We start from the raw sequence: 21,220 nt of genomic DNA on the forward strand, positions 1-21,220 counted from the left end.
CATTCAGATCGGACAACTTCCTCCAAGAATGGAACCAAAGTATACTCTCCGAATCTCTCTTGGTGCCACACAATCAAAGGTTACACTCATCTCGAGGTAGGGATTGGTTTCTAATTGGATAATAGCCAGTGCCCTTTGATACCTTTTCTTATATGTTGTTTTCCTTACTGGGTTCATGTATTTTGAATGACATTTAGGTTTTTTCCATTTTTTATGTACCCACTTCTGTCAGTCTTATAGCCATGCTAAAAACACTTTGTTGTCTTTCTCTGTGTGACTTATTTCACCTAGCTTCCAATTTGACAATAAATTTCACATTAAAAAAATAAAAATAAATAAAAAAAACATTTTGATGCAAAACATAAAATGTTACATAAGAAAACCAAAAATTAAAATCTACAGATATTTGTGTAGGTCAAATGGCTAGTTATTGCCAGATTTCAAGACAAACATGACTAATTAGAAAATGATTCACAAATATTCCTACCCTAATTCAATTTTAAGAGGGAAAGAAATTAAACTCGGTTATTACTTGCAAAATAAATTCATATTTCATATGCATTTATATCTGTGAAGATAGACATATTCTTTGTGTTCTCTCTACATATTCCCTACACTCTTGTAGAAAAAATATGTGAATATTCAAAAGGAATTGAATATAATTGTTTATGGTAGCTGTAACTAATCGCTAAAGTTGTGTTTCATACAACCCAAGATTGCAATGACATTGAAAATTAAGCATTTAATTTTCATTCACCTGTTTGTGGTTTGGCTCTGTTAGGGTTGATCAAGTCTGGGCATTTATGGACTTGGCTCCAGACTACATACAGATGCAGCTCAGATCCTGGTATATGATCTTGCATAGCGGAGATAGCAACTGGCAGAAATGTGTTTCTTAGTGCCTGGTCTCTGAACTCATAACCTATCACATTCCCACACACGTTATATTGTGAACCAATCACGGGGGGCAAATTTATCATTTGTTGTCTGTAGACTACACTCTTTTCACAGTGGTCAGAGGGAAGAAATGTAGATTCACTGAAAGTAACCTAATCTACCATTATAGCCATAAGAATTTTTTTAAATAATACTTCATGAGATAGATAAGTTTGTGAAGGATATTGTTTGGAAATAGATTAAAAATTTAGTACTCTCTTAACTTCCCATTTGTTTTTTTTGTCTTCTGTGCCAAATATCCTTGTAAATCAGTTTTATACAGTGACAAACATGACAGTATAGATTTGTTTCAACATGGTCTTTGAGGAAATAAGTTATAAGCAGAAAATTAAAAAGTGTAAGGACATTGGCATTGAAAGTGGTCACTTCACGTAATTTCTAAGTGCCCACTCCTAGCCCTGGGGCTCAGTTACATAACTGCTCTGGCTGTTTTCTCTGCTGGAATATATGATGGAAATAGTATCTTATTCATATTTACTTGAAGAGTATTTGAACAGTACCTCTCGACACAAGTAGTCACTAGATTTCAGTGGTTTTGGCTTAAGAAATTGATGCTTTTGTGTCATGATGGTCTTAAATGTAGCAACTTCATAGGGCTGTTCTGAGGAATAAATAATAATAAATGATATAATGCCCACAGATCCTTAAAATAAAGTCCAAGCACATGACATTCTTGCTGTCTGTGATCTCTTCATATTTTGCTTTTCCCAATGTCCAATAAAGGCCATTTTCCATAAAACCAAAGCCCTTTAACTGTCTTCTTCCTTTCACCCAGTGAAACAGCCAGTCATCAGAAATGCTATCTGGTAACCATTTTGATCATATATCAAAGAAATTTGCATTTTAAAAAGTGGAGAAATTCAACATGCATCATGTGTGGACACTAAAGTAATTTTTTCTGTGTCTGTGTTTCGTGTTTTGAATTCAAGGTGCAATTACTGTGCTTTCCCTTAATGCTCAAGAACTCCAGTCTCCTCACAAAGTGTGTTATTAGGGCATCTGTATAGGCTGTGTCTTTTGGAATTGAAGAATACACAGGGGATTGTCGAGCTGTGACAAGATAGGCTGTTTGAATTCTAGATTTGGGGATCCTACAGTGTGCAGGGTGAAGAAGGGACTGAAATGCCCTATCTCTTCCAATGTTGGAATATCCCATCTACACATATGCATCTGTTACCATAAAGAATGGAGAAAAGTGAAAGATGCTGCTAAATGCATTCTGATGTAGAACACCTACCATTTCTCCCCGAGTATATTTTACGTTTCTAAATACATACAAAAAAAAAGTGCAAAAATCATTACCTGTACCCATAAGAAGGCATGTGTCACCACTGTCCTGTCTCTCTAGTGAGTGGGAGATCATACACGCTGGTGGGATGCACCTGAGGCACAACTAATCAGCAATCCCATCACAGAGACATTGGTATCTTTATTCCAACAACTCAGGGTAACAAAGCAGAATGAATATGCAATATAGAGATCTATTGATTTGATATCCTGCCACTTTGCTGAATTCATGTATCAGTTCTAACAGTTTTGGGGTGGGATTTTTTGGATTTCTCACAGAAAGTATCATTTCAGCTGAGAAGAGTGAAAGTCTATCTTCCTCTTTGCCTATTTGGATGATTTTACTGCTTTTTGCTGTCTGATTGCTGAAGCTAGGACTTCCAACACTATAGTGAATGACAGTGGTGACTGTAGAGATCGTTGTCGTTCTCCCTGACCTTAGGGGAAAAGGTCTCAGTTTTTCCCACATTGACAATATTGTTAGCTGCGGGTCTTTCGAATATGGCCTTTACAATTTTCAGGTATGTTCCTTCTATCCCTATATTTTTGAGGGCTTATATCAAGAATGGGAGCTACATTTTGTGAAAGTTTTTTTTTTCTGCATCTATGGGAGGATCTTGCAGTTCTTATCCTTTCTTTTATTAATGTGATGTAAAATATTGATTGAGTTGCAGTATTGAACTAGACCTGCATCCAGGAATCAATCCCAGTTGATCAGGGTGAATAATTCTTTTAACGTATTGCTGGATCCAATTTGCTAGTATTTCGTTGAGAGTTTTTGCATCCATGTTCACTAAGGAAATTGGTTGGGATTTCTTCATTTTAGAGGGGTCTTTGGTTTTGGAATCAAAGTAATGTTGGCCTTGTCGAATGAGTTTGGAAGTTTCCCTTCCATTTCTACTTTTTGGAACAGATTCAAAAGATTAAGGGTTAACTCTTCTTTAATGTTTTGCAGAATTCCCCTGGATAAGGAGCCAGTCCTGGAACCTTGTTTGTGGGAGATTTTTGATTACTGAATCAATTTCTTTCCTGCTTATGGGTCTGTTCAAAATTTTCATTTCTTCCTCTTTCAGTTTTAGTAGTTTAAATATTTCTAAGCCATTTGTCCATTTCTTCTAGATTGTCCAATTTGTTTGCATATAATTGCTCATAATATTCTCTTATTATTGTTTGTATTTCTGTGGTGTTGGTGGTAATACCTCCTCTTCCATTTGTGATTTTATTTGGGTTCTTTCCGTGTTTCTTTTTGACCAGTCTGGCTACGGGGTTATCAATTTTGGTAATCCTTCAAAGAACAATTTCCTGCTTTCCTTGATCTGTTCTTTTTTTTAATGTAAATATCATGGATTTCTGCTCTAATCTTTTTTATTTCCCCTCTCCCACTGCTTTTGGACTTTATTTGCTGTTCTTTATCCAGCTTTTTTAGGTGTAACTTTAGGTTGTGTATTTAAGACCTTCCTCCTTCAGCATGGCCTGGATTGTTATGTACTTCCTTCTTATAACCATTGCTGCATCGCAGAGGTTTTGGAATATCTTGTTTTCATTTTCATTGTCTTCCATGTACTTTTTTGTTTCCTCTTTAATTTCGTGGAGAACCCATCCATATTTTAGTAGGATGTTCTTTAATCTCCAAGTATGTATGGTCTTGTCAAAGTTTTTCTCATGATCGATTTCAAGTTTCCTAGTGTTGTGGTCTGAAAATATGCACAGTATGGTCTCAATGTTTTTGTACTTGTTGAGGGCTGACTTGTGACTCAGGCTGTGATCTATTCTGCTTAAAGAGTCCTGCTTAAAATTTCGTGCAGGGCTGGTTTAGTCGTCATGAACTCTTTTATATTTTGTGTCTCTGGGAAACTCTTTATCACTCCTTCTATTTTGAATGACAGTCATGCTGGATAAAGAACTTTGCACTGCATATTTTTCTGATTTAGCACGTTAAATATATCCTGTCATTACTTCCGGGTCTGCAAAGTTTTGTGGATACCTCAGCGGCAAACTTGATGTGTCTTCCCTTATAGGGTAGGGGCTTTTTTCCCTTGCTGCTTTCACAATTCTTTCCTTGTCAGTATATTTTGTGAATTTTACTAAGATATGCCTTGGTGATGGTCAGTTTTTGTGGAATCTAATAGGAGGTCTCTGTGCTTCCTGAATTTTGACATCTGTGTCCTTCCAAGATTAGCAAAGTGTTCTGGTATTTTGCTCATCTAAACTTTCTGCCCCTTTCTCTCTCTCTTCATCTTTTGGAACTCCTCTGTTTTAGATGTTATTCCTTTCTACTAAGTCACCGAGCTCTCCAAGTCTTGTACCCTGTTGTTGCCTTTGTTCTCTCCTTTTTCTGCTTCATTATCCTCCATAATTTTATCTTCTATGTCACTGATTCGCTTCACTGCCTTACGCAGCCTTGCCATCGTGGCATGCATTCATTTTGAATCGCGGTTGTAGCATTTTACTATCAGCCTGACTAGGATTTATTTCTATCTCTGCAGAAAGGATTCTCAGATGTCTTCTATGCTTTTTCAACCCCAGCTAGTATTCACATTATCATGGTTCTTAATTCTAGTTCAGACATCTTACTTTTGTGTGTGTTGACTAAGAATGTGGCTGTCATATCTTCCTGTTCTCGTTTTTGGGGTTAAGTCCTTTGTTTTGTCACTTTGAAGGAAGAAAAAAATTGAGAAAATAAAAAATTAAAATTAAAATTTGAAAAGAAAACAAAAAGCCAAAGAAGGAAGCTAGATCCTAGGTGTGTTTTGATCTGCGTGTTGAAAAAAATCTCGGTAAAATAGAGAGGAAAGGGAAAGGAAAGAAGAAAAAGTAAGAAAACATTTTAGAAATTTTAAAAAATATATAATAAAGTAGAATAAAATAAAATACAAAAACGATATAAATTAGGAACTTAAAAAATTAAAAAAAAACAAATTAAAAATAGAACTATTTTTTTCTGTATCCCAGAAAAAGAAAGAAAATAAAGGGGAAACAAAGTTAAGCTATAACAGAAGCAACGAAAATGAGCCAATAAGTGAACCAGCAAACAGAATGAAACCCGAACGAAGTGACATCCAGTTTCCCCTAGAACTGAAACGATGAAGCCTCCTCTATTTCATGCACTAAGCAGGTGGAGTGACTTGTGCTGGTCTTCTGGGGGTGTGCTTGGAGGGCACAGTTGGGCAGGGCTTGGTGTAATGGCTCCATTCTCCACTAGGTGGCAGTGCTTAGGTTAAGGGGGTGGATCTGTGTGGAACCCATGTGCATGTGTGGGAGAAGGGGAAACGGCTTCACCCAGTGTCCTAGTCTTTGGCACAGGGACTTGCGCTCTCACTGCCCCACTAGCAAGCACCCCTCCTTGGCTGCAGACCTCCGCCCACTCTACACCTCTACCCTGTCCATGTCTAAGCTGTCCACCTTCCAGGTGAACCCTCTCTCCAGAGTTTTATCTCAGATAGGGTTGTGTTTCAGATCCCCACATTTCAGAGACCCCTATTTGGATCTGCACTGACTCTCTGGGAGAGGGTGTTGCTGAGCAATGGCCAGGGTGCTGTCTTGCCTCAGAAAATGTTCATGTGATTGCACATAGGCAGAGGTTCAGAGATTATGGGAAATGACAACACACAGCTAGCTCCAGGTTTTTATTTCACTCTGGCATCTTTGTCCCAGTACTAGCAAATATAGCTGCTCTCATGGTCCGCTGGGACCTGTGCCCTCTGTGAAGCTATATGGCCACTACCAACTGCACTCCAAGCAGGGGAACAGCTTCTCTCTCTACAGCACATAGACCTTTCAGACAGCACTGCCTGTTCCTGGGGATTCTCCCCAGTTCCTCACCAGAGCACCACCAGGCTCTGAGCTCTGAAACGACAGACTCCGCTCTACTGTTTATAGAAACCTGGTAGTATTGACTACCTCTCCTTTCCCCCTGTCAGTGGTTTTGGGGGACAGATTTCTTCTTCAGTCCCCTACGAGTATTTTCATGCTTTCTGTCTCTTTTATCCAGCTACTTTCTGGGGGGAGTGCTTTTCTTGCAGGATCCCAATGCACCACATTCCCCCTTTCTTTCTCTCTGTCTTCTCTCCATGAAAATGGCTCCCTACTCTCTTCATCTTTTCTCCCCTCAGTTCACCTCTCTTCCCTGCATAACCACCGAATCTGTGTCTCAGGTTATGCAGATTGTTGCATTAAGATGAATTTCCTCCAACACCTTAACTCCTCCCACCCATGAAGTAACTTTTAAAAGGTGATACTTTGTAAGTTTGAGAGCCAGGAGTAATTACAGAGGTGATGGACTGCAGACCTCATTGACTGAAGTATGAAATTACATTTATGTGATTCCTTACCATTCCTCTAGAACTAAAGCTACTCTCACTGCCTTTGATATCATAGATCTTTCTAGAAGTTTGCACCAAGTGTGTTCTTCCATAAATGATTTACACTTTTTTTTTATCATTTTATACTTTCATATTTTTGCCATGAAATCAACATCCTTTTTCAGATGTTAAATAAGTGCTTTTTAAAAATACGGGTTTTGTTCTTGTTGTTGTTTTGTTTATTTGTTTTCACCATTGTTCATGCTTTGGATAAGTTAATGTGTCACATTATGTTTTGCAACATATAAAATAGTCCTTTTAAAATTCAACAAATCTCAGAATTCCACAATTTTCAACATAAAATATCACTTGATAGCATTATATTACCCTTTAGTAAAGAAAATTAAATCCCCGAAGAAATGTCACTTGTTACAGGAAATTCCTATATGTGCTAAAACTAGTATTTCCTAGTCTTACAGCACTCTAGTTTTAACCAATAATGGATTTTCAATCGTCACAAAATTGGTGCAAAAGTATTTCTGTAATACAGCCTTTGATTTAATTTGGCTATTCTAATAGTGTTGCAAGGTGTCCCTGGAATCTGACTTTACAGTAATGAGGTCAGTATTATTCTTGAATTCTTTTCTTCTTCACTTATGTATTGTTTACACTTTCCCAACCATTACTACAGTGTCAAACATTGTGTCACTGTAAAACCCTGTTATTCTGTCACAGAATACTTATTTAAGCTCTAAGGGAAGTGGAGTGAGATTTTACATTGTTGCACTTCAAATGAGCAGTATCCCTCACCCTGCACCCCACCTGGTGTCACTGTACTAGCAATGTCATCAGCACATGACACAAACTCTTGATCAAGACCTTCAGGGCAGTTCCATTCAGCACTGTGCCTGACACTACTCAGCTGCAGAGAGGAACAACCCAAGACTAACCTGGTCAGAACTCAGTCAGGTTAAGGAGTCACAAAGACGGCGAGTGAAACCTGAGAGCATTAATAGATCCATTTCAGTAACTGAGCAGGAAATGGCCCATGCGGGATTCAATGTTCAAGTTGCTTCTCAGGAGCTTCAAGGGACTGACAAGAACTACCTCTGCAAAGGTAAAATATTTAATACAGACATGTATATCAGTTCCGGGATGTGAAGTTGGGGTGCAGGGTTGTAGGGAAAGAGTAGGAAATGATCTCATGTAGTTTTCATTTGTGAGGATCAGAACTTGAAGTTGGAATATGGTAGTGTCGTTGAAGTCTGGGGACTCACTTTGTTCCAGTGTTACTATCCGGAGTGTTTGCCAACCTGTCGTGGAGTAGTATGTGACTGCCAATGCAGTGGTATATTCTAAGAGAAGATTACAATGGTAGATATGGGTTTGGGGTCCAAGGGTTTACATTTGATTCCCTGCAGGTTGTTGCTTCTCTTGTTTGTAAATTTCCTAAATGATTATTTCCATGCATCTTTTGTCAGTGTTTTCATTTCTCTTGTGTCCAGGGAGGTACATTGCTGAGATTCTGGGAATCATCTGCCTTGTCTTGATGTCCACTGTGGTAAAAATAAACGTTATTCCCTGTAAGTCAGTGTTTGAATGACTAATAGGGAGTTTTTCACGTTAATATCATCAGTTCTTTGAAATATTATATAACATATGGAATTGTATTATCCTATTTTAATGGATGCATGCTCTAAATGCGGAATAGTTATTCTGAATTTATCTAAAGTAAAAATACCACATGATGTTTAAGGGAGTATTAAACACTTTTCAGAATTTTTATAACTTAAAGGCAAATTATCTGAGAGACTTTATTGATAGATACAAATGAATTCTTGAGATTGGTTAAACCAAATACTGTAAGAGATGGTGAAGTTTGGTTCATTAAGCTTTTGAATTATTCCCCCCCCCTCATGTTCACTACTTTATTAAATTTTTACTGGTAAAATCAATTTTATTGCAGCATTTTCTAATTCTAAATAATATACCAAATTTCAAACTAAGAAACTCAACTTATTGTGATCACTTAATTTCATGTTATGTTTCTTGAAGATTACTTTAATGTTCAAGCTACTGAAGGACCAGAGCAGAACAAAACATCCCTGGAAACAAAGATCCAGAAAGGTACAACATCCCTTGAAAATTCTGTTATTAGTTTAGTGTCTATTCTAGCTCTAACTCCAAGTAGGCAAAGATGATAACAGATTCTTTTGGAAAAAGTGAATTAGAAAATCGTTTAATGAACTTTCAGAAATAATGATTCTAGGAGACTATTACTTCTTAGGCAACAATATGAAGAAATACTCATTTAAAATCAGCGCACCCGTTGTTAACAATTGCCTCACATGTTCTCCTCCTAACATGATAAAAGATAAGTCATTCCATAAAGATGTTTGTGTTCAGTGATTCTCAGGACATGTAGAGTTGGACATTGTTGTGGTTCCTTTATATGGACATATAAATTAGGGGATGAAAGTCTGTCTCTTCTCTCAGTGTGTGTGTGTGTGTGTGTGTGTGTGTGTGTGTGTTTTGCTTTAATTTTACCAGCTTGTGAGGGTATATGAATATGTTACGTACATTTATGTGTATCCATATACAGTACGTAAATTTTCATTTTGTAATAGTGAAAGCTTTTTGGATAATATCTCATAATCTCTCTCCAGCATGTCTCTGTTGTCATTGTCTGAAAGAGTGGTTTACGTATTCCAACAATTGCTATTACATTAACACTGAGAGAAAATCATGGAAGGAGAGTTTGACGTCCTGTGCTTCTAAGAACTCTAACCTGCTCTACTATGATGATGAAGAGGACAAAGTAAGTTTTCAGATGTTTCCAGATTCTATTAAAAGCTTGTGAGTGACTATTATGCTTGTAGAGTTCATCCATAGTGACATATGTATTTGTAGTTTATTTATTTTAAAGTCTTTAATATTCCACATGTTGACTGTATGACACATTATTTATATCCTTATACCTTGAATGTACATTTGATAATTTCCAGTTCTTACTTTTCATAGAACCCTGTGTCTCTAGAAATTCTCTTTTTCCAGAAACAAACTTTACATTTAATTTGACAACATATCAAGGAAATTAGGCATTTGTGCAAATTGATTACAAAATATGTAGAATTACACAAATACCAATCACATCATGGGACAGAAGTTTACAGCCTTTACCAGGCCTGCCCATTTTCATTTTATGAGATATTTCTGCCTATTTGGGGGCTTTATACCAATGGAATCATTCAGTGTGCATTTTTACATGTGTCTCCTTTCTCAGTCAGATGGTATTTGTAATCCATCTATATTAACACATTTGTCTATAGTTTGTGAAATTTCAACCCTCTTATATGAATATGACATTTTCAAAACCATTCTAAGTAATTTAGTTCCTTTTTATTATGTGGGTATTATGAATAATTGTGTTATGAAAAGTCTTTCCTATATCTTCCTCCACATATCATATTTATAATCTTTTATTATATATAACTACATCTTACAGAGCATATTTATGTAATATAAATGTTATGGTTTTCATAATAAAATAATAACCTATAAATACAACATAATTATATTTATGTATAATTGTAATACACTTTCCTGTAAGCATTAGTCTGAAATGGCACAGTCATTGACATGTGGAAATTTCAATATATTAAATTTTCCGAACATCTTTTATTGTATTGTGTAAATATCCATTGTACCAACTAGTCTTTTGACCCAAATCTCAGTAGTCTCAGTAAAAGTAATTAATAATTTCTGATGGTTATACACAGTACCATTTTTCTGTGTTGTAAATCTTAAGGCCATTCTTTTTTGTGAGAAAGAGAAGTACTGGGCTGTGTCTCTTGCCCATTTCTCCAGGATGGTGCCTTTTTTTCACCTCTTAAAAGCCTTTGTCATATTTTAGATACGAGCTCTTTCTCGAGTTTTTAAGATAAAAATATTTGTGACAGGCATTTTTACTCTCATAATGGGGTCTTTTAATGATCAGGATTGTATTTATTTACTTTTTGATATAATTTATTGTCAAGTTGGCTAACATACATTGTATAGAGTGTGCCCTTGGTGTTGGGGGTAGATTCCCGTGATTGATTGCTTACATACAACCTCCCAGTGCTCATCCCAGCAAGTGCCTTCCTCAATGCCCATCACCCATTTTTCTCTCTCCCCCACCCCGATACCCACCCCTAGTTTGTTCTCTGGATTTAAGAGTCTCTTGTGGGGGCGCCTGGGTGGCGCATTTGGTTAAGCGTCCGACTTCAGCCAGGTCACGATCTCGTGGTCGTGAGTTCGAGCCCCGCGTCAGGCTCTGGGCTGATAGCTCAGAGCCTGGAGCCTGTTTCCGATTCTGTGTCTCCCTCTCTCTCTGCCCCTCCCCCGTTCATGCTCTGTCTCTCTCTGTCACAAAAATAAATAAAAAACGTTGAAAAAAAAAAAAAAAAAGAGTCTCTTGTGGGTTGCCTCCCTCTCTCTCTGTTTGTAACTATTTTTCCCCCTTCCCTTCCACCTTGGTCTTCTGTTAAGTTTCTCAACATCCAAGTATGAGTGGAAACATATGATATCTGTCCTTCTCTGACTATTTCACTCAGCATAATACCTTAAGCCGCATAGTTTCTTTGGTCAATCTTCTTTTCTTTTCTTTTTCCCCACCTCCTTCTTTATGTCCCTTTCTCTCCCTCTGGAATGATCAGAATTTTAATGTTACCATAGTCCTACTTAGCACTTGGTGTGTTACAATCATTACTATGGACCTATTTCAGAAGTTACTGATAGTTCATGAGTATTATTTCCTATATTATTTTCCTGGACTCACCTTTTTCTTTATTTCTTTGTCTTTTAACTTTTCATTATGTTTATGATCCAGTTAGAATTTATTTTTTGTGATGCTATATTTCTGATGCTGTGAGATAAAAGTGAAGGTTATATTTTTCTACATCATTACCTCTGTGACGGAGCATCATTTAGAGCAAAGTAGGCCTCATCTTCATAAATAACTTTATATACATGAAGTTCTATATGTATACATATGCTCTAATCTGCTTTATATAAAAAATATGGATATTATATATCTTCATATAGATAATTACATATTCGCAGGTCACTGTCTATACAGTCTGTCACAACCCACAGCAGTTGGAGTAAAATGTAGAGACTTACTTGCCTTTATGGCCCCTTACCATGTCCCAATTATACTGTGTCCTCATATTTCTCTACCACTTTGAGAATCACATGGAATTTATAATTTTTCTCCAACTGATAGTTTTGCTTCAAATATCAAACAATTTAGAGAACACAGTGAAGGAAAGTCCATTATACCTATGAGGGTTTATTCTTTCTTTTGTTCTCTCTTTCTTCCTGATGATTCAAGATGCCTTCTTTTGCCTTTTCTTCTCTTTAGGAGTTCTTTCAGAGTAGGTCTGGTGGTGATACATTTTCTCAATTTTTCTTTATCGAAGAATGTCTTGATTTCCCCTGCATGCCTGTTGATTTTTTTGGTGGATAGTCAATGGGTTTTATTTTATTTTTTTATCAAAAAACAATGTTTTCTTTTTGTTTTTGTTTTGTTTTGTTTTGTTTTTAGAATCACGCAGTTAGTGTCTACAAATTTTCTGTCTTCCTAGCAGCCATTTTTGTGTTATTTTGACTGGAGAGAAAAAACATTGTGGAGACTTGAGGGTGTACCTGTTGGTGTCTGTGGTTTGCTAGGCTCTCTGACACCAGTCTATGTGAGATAGAGGGAAATTCCTGGGAGCTCACCACCATGCCAATCCTCGGGTCTCCGGTGCTGGGATCTGTCAGCTTTCTCGTTACCTTTCTGAATCTTATGCCATCTTATGTGTAATGCTCAGGGATTGTAGCTGTATTGGTGGGAGGACTAGGGAAAAGTCTATGCACTCTTTCTTTCCAAACAGGAATCTTGTCTGTGGTGGTTTTATTTTGAACGCTCCTAAAGTTAATAGTGTTCAGCATCATTTCCTGTACTCACTTGCCATCTATACATGGTGTTTGGTGAAGTATCTACTGAAAATTTTTGCTAATAATTTTACCTTTTTTCATTGCATTTTGAGCATTCTTTATGTACCCTGGCGGCAAGTCTTTTATTAGATGTTTGCTTTGTAAATGTTTCTTCACAAGTTTATGACTTTCTTATCTCTTCAAAGAGCAGATATTATCGTGATGAACTACAATTTCATCAATTCTTCTTTTATGGATTATGCTTTTGACATTCTGTCTAAAAAATCTCTCACCAACTCTAGGTCATGCGTTTTTTATAAGACATTTGAAATTTTTTATGTGTGATCAATTTTGAGCATTTTAATGTAGTATAAAGTATATAATCATTAATCATATTTGATAGTCCATTGTTTCCAGAACATTTGTTGAAAAGACTCTACTTTCTCCACTGAATGGCTTTGCATTTTGGTGGAATTGTGCATTTTGTATTGTGTGGGTACAAATGTTGCCTTTCTCATCTGTTTAATTAATGTCCTTATGTATTTTTCTGTCTGTTTTGTACTTGAAAGATCATCTTTTTTACTTTAAATGTTTATTAATTTATTTTGAGAGAGTGAGAATGCAAGCAGAGGGAGGGGCAGAAAGAGAGGGAGAGAGAGGTAGAGAATCCCAGTAGGGTCCATGGTGTCAGCACAGAGCCTGACTTAGGGCTCCATCTCAGGAACCATGAGCAGTAATCAAGACTCAGAGGCATAAATGACTGATCTACTCAGGTGCCCACAAAATTGTCCTTTCTAAACGGTGAATTTGTTCAAGTTCACTTTCAGAGCTATGCTACCTATTCAGGATCGTTACACGGATGTTTCCTATTCATTTCTATCTTTCTAAACGTTTTATTTAATGTTTATTATTTATTTATTTATTTTGTGTGAGAGAGAAAGTGCATGGGAGAGGTTCACAGAGAGAGAGAGAGAGAGAGAGAGAGAGAGAGAGAGATGGAGACAGAATAACTTCCCAGCAGGTTCTGCTCTGTCAGTGCAGAACCCAATGCGGAGCTCAAACTCACAAACCCTGAATCATGACCTGATCCCAAATCAAGAGTTGGACACTCAACCAATGAACTGCCCAGGCACCCCGTTAGAAAGGTTTTTTAAAAATAAAAAGAAATATTAGTTTTATCATTTACCTTCTGTATCACGGAAATCACATCAATTGATCTTCTTTGCTAATGTGATAAATGAAGATTCTTTATGGGATTTCAAATGTAATTACAAATGGCACTACTTCAATAAATCTACTTATCATTGTCCTGATATGTAATTTCCTTCTCTTTTTAGTATTCCCATCAAAATGTATATGACACATATTTTATTAGCCTCCTTTTCTGACCTTACAATGATTTCTTTTTGCTTTTTAAACTGGCATTACATTTTTCTTTATTCATAAACATCTAAATACTTTCTGAGTGTGAAAAGTTTTCTGAATTACAGACAAAATTGTGTTAGAAATTTTATTAAAAAAATTTTTTTAACATTTATTTATTTTTGAGACAGAGAGAGACAGAGCATGAACAGGGAAGGGACAGAGAGAGAGGGAGATACAGTATTGGAAGCAGGTTCCAGGCTCTGAGATGTCAGCACAGAGCCCGACGGGGGGGGGCGGAGAGAGGGGGCGGGGGGGTCTCGAACTCACTCACTGTGAGATCACGACCTGAGCCCAAGTTGAACACTTAACAGACTGAGCCACCCAGGCGCCCCCTGTATTAGAAATTTTAAGACACTTCTCATATTTTTTTGTAGTTCTTTTGGTCACACGGTGTATTTGGTAGGACTTTTTCCAATGTTCCCTCTAGTTTTAAATATATTTGCATTTCTTCATAATATTCTCCTCTGATATTTTTACTGTGGTACAAGGCACATACAGATGGGTCACATGGTACACGTGCCAACAGATGGCCGAGTTTTCAGTGTCACACTACATGGAATGAGAAAATGAACATTACCAACACTGCGAAATGCCCCTATCAACTTCTTGTCTGCCTTTTGAAAACACTTTATAGAAATGGAATCATAGAGTATGCATATTTTATTTTTAGCATTTTCAGGTGAAGCCAAACTTGTGTGATTCATCCATATGTAGCTGCATGAAATTGTCAATGGTCCACATCTCTTTGCTGTTCTGTTGTCCGATTGTCCTATGTTGCATTCGCCCATTCTATTGCGGATGCTCTTGGATATTTGGGTGTTGGTCATTTGGGGCTGCTTTGAGTTATTCTACGATACCTCCTTCACAATCAGCTTTTAGCTAAATGTATGTGTGTCATTTCTTCCTTCTATAACCTTACCTGGCTCCTCTCTTATTGCTGCTTGAGAGGGAAGCAATTGAGATCGTGCATTGATAACATTCTTCCTTTGTGTGTGATTGACAAAGGTACCCATTGTCTGTAAACACTAATTTAGCTTCATCCTAAAAGTTTTGATGTATTCTCAGTTTATTATCATCCAGTACAAGGTAATTTCTCTCATCCAGGACAAGATACTTTCCAAGATTTCATCTTTGAACTGTACATGTTTCAGAAGTCTTTCACTTTCCACATGTTAGGAAATTTCCCAGATTTGTTTCCATTGTTTCTTCTCATTTATTTCCTTGTCTTCAGAGGAAATACTTTGAATATTTCCATGCTTCTGTCCTTAAACTTTTTGATCCCTATGGATGACATAGAATACTTTCTATATATGTCAGTTAAGTCAAGCTGGTTGCACTCTTTTGACAGTCTTCCACAGTCCTCCTGCTTTTGTGACAACCTGGTCTTACTTACTGAAGGAAGAGATTTCAGTCTTCAGCTATACTCATTGAATTGTTTGTTTACCCTTCTAATTCTGTCAGTTTCTATTTCCTGTGTTTAAGGGTTCTGTTCTTAGGTAAATAATATATGTTTTTAATTGTTTGATCTTCCTCTTATATTGACAGGCTTAACATTTGGAAATGTTTCTTGTACTTTCTATTACTATTTCTTGTTTTAATAGCTGCTTTGATATTAGAACAGCCATTTCTGCTCACATCTTTGCTTACTGTTAGTAGGGTCTACTTTTTGTTATCCCTTTATTTTCACCTATTTGTGTCTTTGAATCTACAGTGTGTCTGTTACAGACAGCGTATAGGTGGGTATTAGTCTTTTATTCAGGATGACACTTTCTATCTTATAATTGGAATATTTATTTAATTCACATGAGTATAATTACTGGAAAATTTGGATTTAAGTATCCCATTTGCTCTTTATTCTATACTTATCTCTTGTTTGCCTCTTCCACATTACCCCACATCTTTTGTATTAAACACATGCTACATTAGTGTTGCATTTTACTTCCTCTATTGTTGTCTTTAGTATATTCTTAAGTTATTTCCTTAGCAATCGTTGTAGGTATTACAAATCTATCTTTTGTTTGTTTTTGTGGAAATGATATTGGCATCTAACATTGCATACATTTAATGATGACAATATGTTCATTTGATAAATTTATGTTTTGCCATATGATTACTGTGGCCATGTTAGATAACACCTTTTCATGTCACATATTTATCATTTTTTGTATGTGTTGAGAGAAGCTAAGAATTCGTCTTAGCAACTTTGAAGTTTATAATACAGCAATGATGTCTGTAATCACTATGTTGTACATTACACCTCCAAAAATTATCTACTAGCTGTAAATTTGTATTCTTTTTTTTTAAATTTCAATGTTTATTTTTTGAGAAAGGGGGAGAGAGACAGACATGATTGGTGGAGGAGCAGAGAGAGAGGGAGACACGAGACCTGAATCAGGCACTAGGCTCTAAGCTGTCAACACAGAACCCGACGTGGAGCTCAAACTCAGAAACCATGAGATCATGACCTGAACTGAAGTCTGACGATTAACCGACTAAACCACCCAGGAGTCCCGTAAATTTGGGTTCTTAAACATCTTCACAAACCCCCAACCCACAGTTCCTGATAAACACATTCTAATCTTTGTTTTTACCAGTTCAGTCTATTAGATTTCATGTGAAAGACAATGCAATATTTGTCTATTTCTGTGTGATTTTCATCCATTACCATAATGCCTTCAAGGTCCATCCATTTGTTACAAATGGCAAGATTTCTTTCTTTCTCCTAGTTAAATAATATTTCAGTGTGAGGATATGTGTGTGTCTGTGTGTTTGTACGTGTATATATATCACAATTTCTACAATTTATGCTGGTTCCCAGATACTCAGGCTCCTTCCATTTCTTGGCTTTTGCAAATAATGTTGCAATGAGCATGGGTGTACAGCTATACCTTTGAGATGCTGATCACTTACTTTGTTTATTTTGAAAAAAATTTTAATGTTTATTATTTTTGAGGTCTGGAGGGGTAGAGAGAGAGGTAGACACAGAATCTACAGGAAGCTATAGGCTCTGAGCTTTCAGCACAGAGTCTGATGTAGGGCTCATTCATATGAACAAGGAGATCATGACCTGAGCTGAAGTTGAACACTCAACCGAATGAGCCACCCAGGTGCCCCACTGATCACTCTCTGAAACACATATGTAAGAGTGACATGCTATTTTCCATTGTGGCATAGCCAATTTACATTTCCTCCAAAGGACTGGAGGAATTGCAATCCCAAAGAATTGCATTTCCCTGATTCTTGATATTGAACACCTTTCATGTACTTATTGGCCATTTGTATGTCTTCAGAAAAATGTATACTGAGGCACTTAGCCCATTTTTGACATTGGATTTCTCTCTTTGTTTTTATTCTGTTGTATGAGTTCTTTATATATATTGGATATTAGTCCCTTATCTGATATTGCTTTACAGATATTATCTTCTCTTCTCTCCGTGATCCCTCAACTATTTGATCCTTTTCTTTGCTGGGCACAAGGTCTCTAGTTTAATGCAGTCCCTCTTTTATTTTTTAGTTTCTTTTGCTGTGATTTTTATATCTTATCCCTGAAATCATTGCCTACACCAAAGTCAAGGGTATTTTTCCTTTTGTCTATACCAGTGATTTTATATTTGTTATATATTTTAATGTCACCAATTTTTGTCTTTTTGTTTCAATTTAATGAAATCCAATTAGCATTTCTGTAGGGCATGTCTAATGTCTTCTGACACATGGCTTTAACAACCACCACTGGAGTCATGCTGCTGCTTTCCTGAGACTGCCATCTGTGGCGAGACTTGAAACTTTGATGCACCATCTTCTCGGATGCCGGGAGGTCTATCTCTTCTTCATTTCTGAATGACAGCTTTGCTGAGTAAGGCATTCTTAGTTGATATTTTTTTTTTCCCCTTTGACCACTTTCAGAATGTCATCCCATTGTCTCCTGCTTTCTACAGGAAGAAGATCTTGTGAGATGATCCTTTTTGGGGTCTGGTATGGCAAGCTGAATCTCTGAGCCTTCACAGCAGTATTGGATCTGTTGCCCAAGATCAGGCACAGATGGAACTACCAAAGCAATTGGCTTTTGGTGCGTAGGTTCATTTGTTGTAGCTGTGGCGCTGGGGTCTCAGTTGGAGACATGTGTAGATATTCCACGCAAACTGTACCTGTGTCTCAGGGGCTCACCATTGCGACTCTGGCTAGCAGAGGATTGTAGCAAGTACAGAGGCCCTGGATGACAAGGTTCATTGGTGACTGGGGCCATGGGCAGTGTGTGGTAGTAGCATATGCTGGGGATGGGGAGTCCAAGTTTCCACTCTGTCCCAAGTGGCAAGTCCAAGATAGCAGCAGCATGATCCAGTGGTGGCTTGTGAAAGCCATGTGTCAGGACCCAGGGATCTGGACACAGACCTCTAGATTCTTGGTCTCCAATGACAGCTAAGGCTTTCAGTGGACGCTGAAAGTGTGTCTGGGGATGTAGCGGTATAGCAGCAGCAATGAGGATTCAGAGCCCTACATTTGGACCGGAGAGAAGAGACTCAAGGCAGTGGTGACTTGGGCTACCAATGAAAGGTCAGAGCCTTGAGCTACCATAGGTGGAGAAAAGTCTTCAGGTGTTAGCCATGGCAGTTCAGTGTCTAGGCCTGGGAGGTTTTGGGTTTCCAAACAGCAAGAGCATCCTTGGCAATGAAGACACAGGGTATTAAATGGAACATGGTGAGTGGGGCTCAAGGCAGCAAATATCTGCACCCATAGTGGCAGTTAAGGCACACCTTAGGATCTGGGGTCAGGTTTTAGGAAACAGCCCCAGTAATGTGACACAATGCCCTAACCTGGGACCAAGAGTGGGCAAAAATCAGACGCAGTTCTAGTCTTGTATATACGACATGCTATGGCCACCAATCCCTAAGAGCAGAATTGGAGCCCTTGAAGGCAAGTCTCATCATAGCAACACCTCCAGCCTCTGGGAGGAGGTGTAGAGGGCACACTCTGGGCTGCTCCAACAACTGGGATTAGAATGGACAGGCCCCTTCTGTTGCAAAAGCTGCAGATATCCCCATAGTTGAAGCTTAGTGGGTTCTCCTGCTCCCCTTCTTTCCATGAGGTGACTCTCCATGAGGGGATTCCTCCAGGTGCCAAGTGGCTCTCATCTGCAGGGTTGGGTGATGCAGGCCAAATGCTTCCTTTTCTTTCCTCTGGACCATCCTGGATTTTTGATCGGCACCAGATTGTTGGTGTTTCTTTGTTGTTTAGAGCTTTCCCTGAGCCATTTTTAGTTTGGAGTTGTTTGGTTACTGTTCTGACTGATTTTGTGGGCAGATGAGCATTATGACCTCCTCGTCTCCATCTTGCTAAAGGCACTCTTTACACATATATAATTTCTGATTGTCATCTACACCCCATCAATCCTGACTAATTTCCAATAAAATATATTAAATTACCACTAACAAGCTCCTTTCCACCATCTATTATAGGTATGCCTCAACTTTCCAAAAATTTGGATTACCTCACTTTGCTTCTCTGAAAGCCCTACACCAATACCAGTTTTTGCTGAACAACAGAAATCTGAAGGGGATTTTTGTGTTTAGGACAAAAGGCGAAAAGTGAAAATTGTGTTCAGGGCTAGTTTTACTGTTTAGTGTCAGCTCACACCCCAAGCAGCAAGATTCGTCCTGTCAAATTCATTTCTCAGAAACTATATAATCTGTATATCAGTATCAAGCATAGGTTTGAACTGTATTTTTGAGTGTCTGTGCTTCATCTCAATTTATCTTTTGTATCCACTCACAAGGCGTGTCTTGAGGTTTCAGAAAAGTCTAAGGAGGTTATATGTGTTATGGGTTTTGGGGGGGGTGGTTGCTTTTTATATCAGGAAATGCTCAATCATTTTTCCATGTAAATCAATGTTATTTGCTTTTTCACTTTACACCATTTCAGCCTCGGAAAGTTTTCATAGGAACAATCTGCTTTCAGAGAGAACGGGAAATCCATCCTTCTACCCACGTTGTAATGAGGCCAGCTAGCACTGGTTACTGAACACCAGTTATTCATCAACGTACCTTCTCTGCTTTCATGATTTCACATTAGAGACCTGAGATGAGGCATTCGTGGTGACTTTGCAACACAAACATTTATAACTGCTAAAAAATATAAGGTATATGGTATACACCCGACCATACAGTGTTATAAGAATGGCCTTGATAATCTTCTTTCTCAACATAATTTAGAGAGAAAAATACACAGGTTTTGAAATTTACTGACACATCTATCGTTTCTGCTGATCTCTATTCCTCCTCGTGGGTATGCATTACCATCTACATCAGTTACTTTTAGCTTGAAGATCATTTCTGAAAGGCAGGTGTACTAAGAAAAATTGTTAAGTTTTGTGTTTGATGTGGGGTCTTTATGCATCTTTTCTTCCTGAAAGACAGCTTTGCTGAATTATAATTCTTGTTTGACAGGTCTTTTTGCTTTGTTTTCTTTTGTTTTGGGTTTTTATGTGTGTGTGCGGGGAGTTGGTTTTGTTGTTGTTGTTGTTGTTTGTTTTTTTAAGTATTTTCTTGGTGAAACTTATCTATTAATCATATTGTTATTTTCCTAAATATACTGAAGTGTTTTTCTCTTTCTCTTGCTATGATCACCTTTTTTGTTGGCTTGCCTTTCATTTTATTCTTAAGCTGTTGCAAACAAAACAAAACACAACAAAACAACATTTACCACATTACCCATGTTAAAAAAATAGACTACTTTGTTAGAGAAGTTTTGGTTTCATAGCAAAACTCAGACATAGCACAGAGGTTTTCTGCATTCCCCTACTGTCTGTGTGTCAATGCACAAGCAGTTCGTAGACGCTCTGATTTTCAAAATCCCTCAGTGGGTGGTTCACTTGCTACAATTGATAAACCTGTACTGACACCTCTTTATCACCCAAAGTCCATTGTTTACTCTCAGGTTTACTCGTGATGTTGTGCCTTTTAAAAGTTTGCAAAAATATATAACAACACGTATGGAGTTATACAGAATAGTTTCCCGTCCTTCAAAATGCTCTGTGCTCCACTTATCCATCCTTCCTTCCCCTAAACCCTGTCAACCACTGATCTCTTTACTGTCTCCATAATTTTGTTTTTTCCAGATGGTCATATAGTGGGAATCATACAGTCTCACATCTTACATTGCATTTCACTAGATCATGCATCTTAACCAACGTAAGCACACATGTTAGGAGTGTTAACTATCACATTGTTGCCCAAAAGATATCTAGAAACTTCACCTTGTAAAACGGGAACTCAACTCATTGAACAATAATTCCC

The 21,220-nt window shown here is 37.6% G+C and overlaps 1 pseudogene; it reads left to right on the top strand.

Moving 5' to 3' along the window:
- LOC131520006 (NKG2-A/NKG2-B type II integral membrane protein-like) overlaps nt 1–21,220 on the top strand; it is a 43,304-nt pseudogene that overhangs the window by 17,985 nt on the left and 4,099 nt on the right.

This window comes from Neofelis nebulosa, chromosome 8 (genome assembly GCF_028018385.1).
Source record: "Neofelis nebulosa isolate mNeoNeb1 chromosome 8, mNeoNeb1.pri, whole genome shotgun sequence".
Classification (NCBI taxonomy): domain Eukaryota; kingdom Metazoa; phylum Chordata; class Mammalia; order Carnivora; family Felidae; genus Neofelis; species Neofelis nebulosa.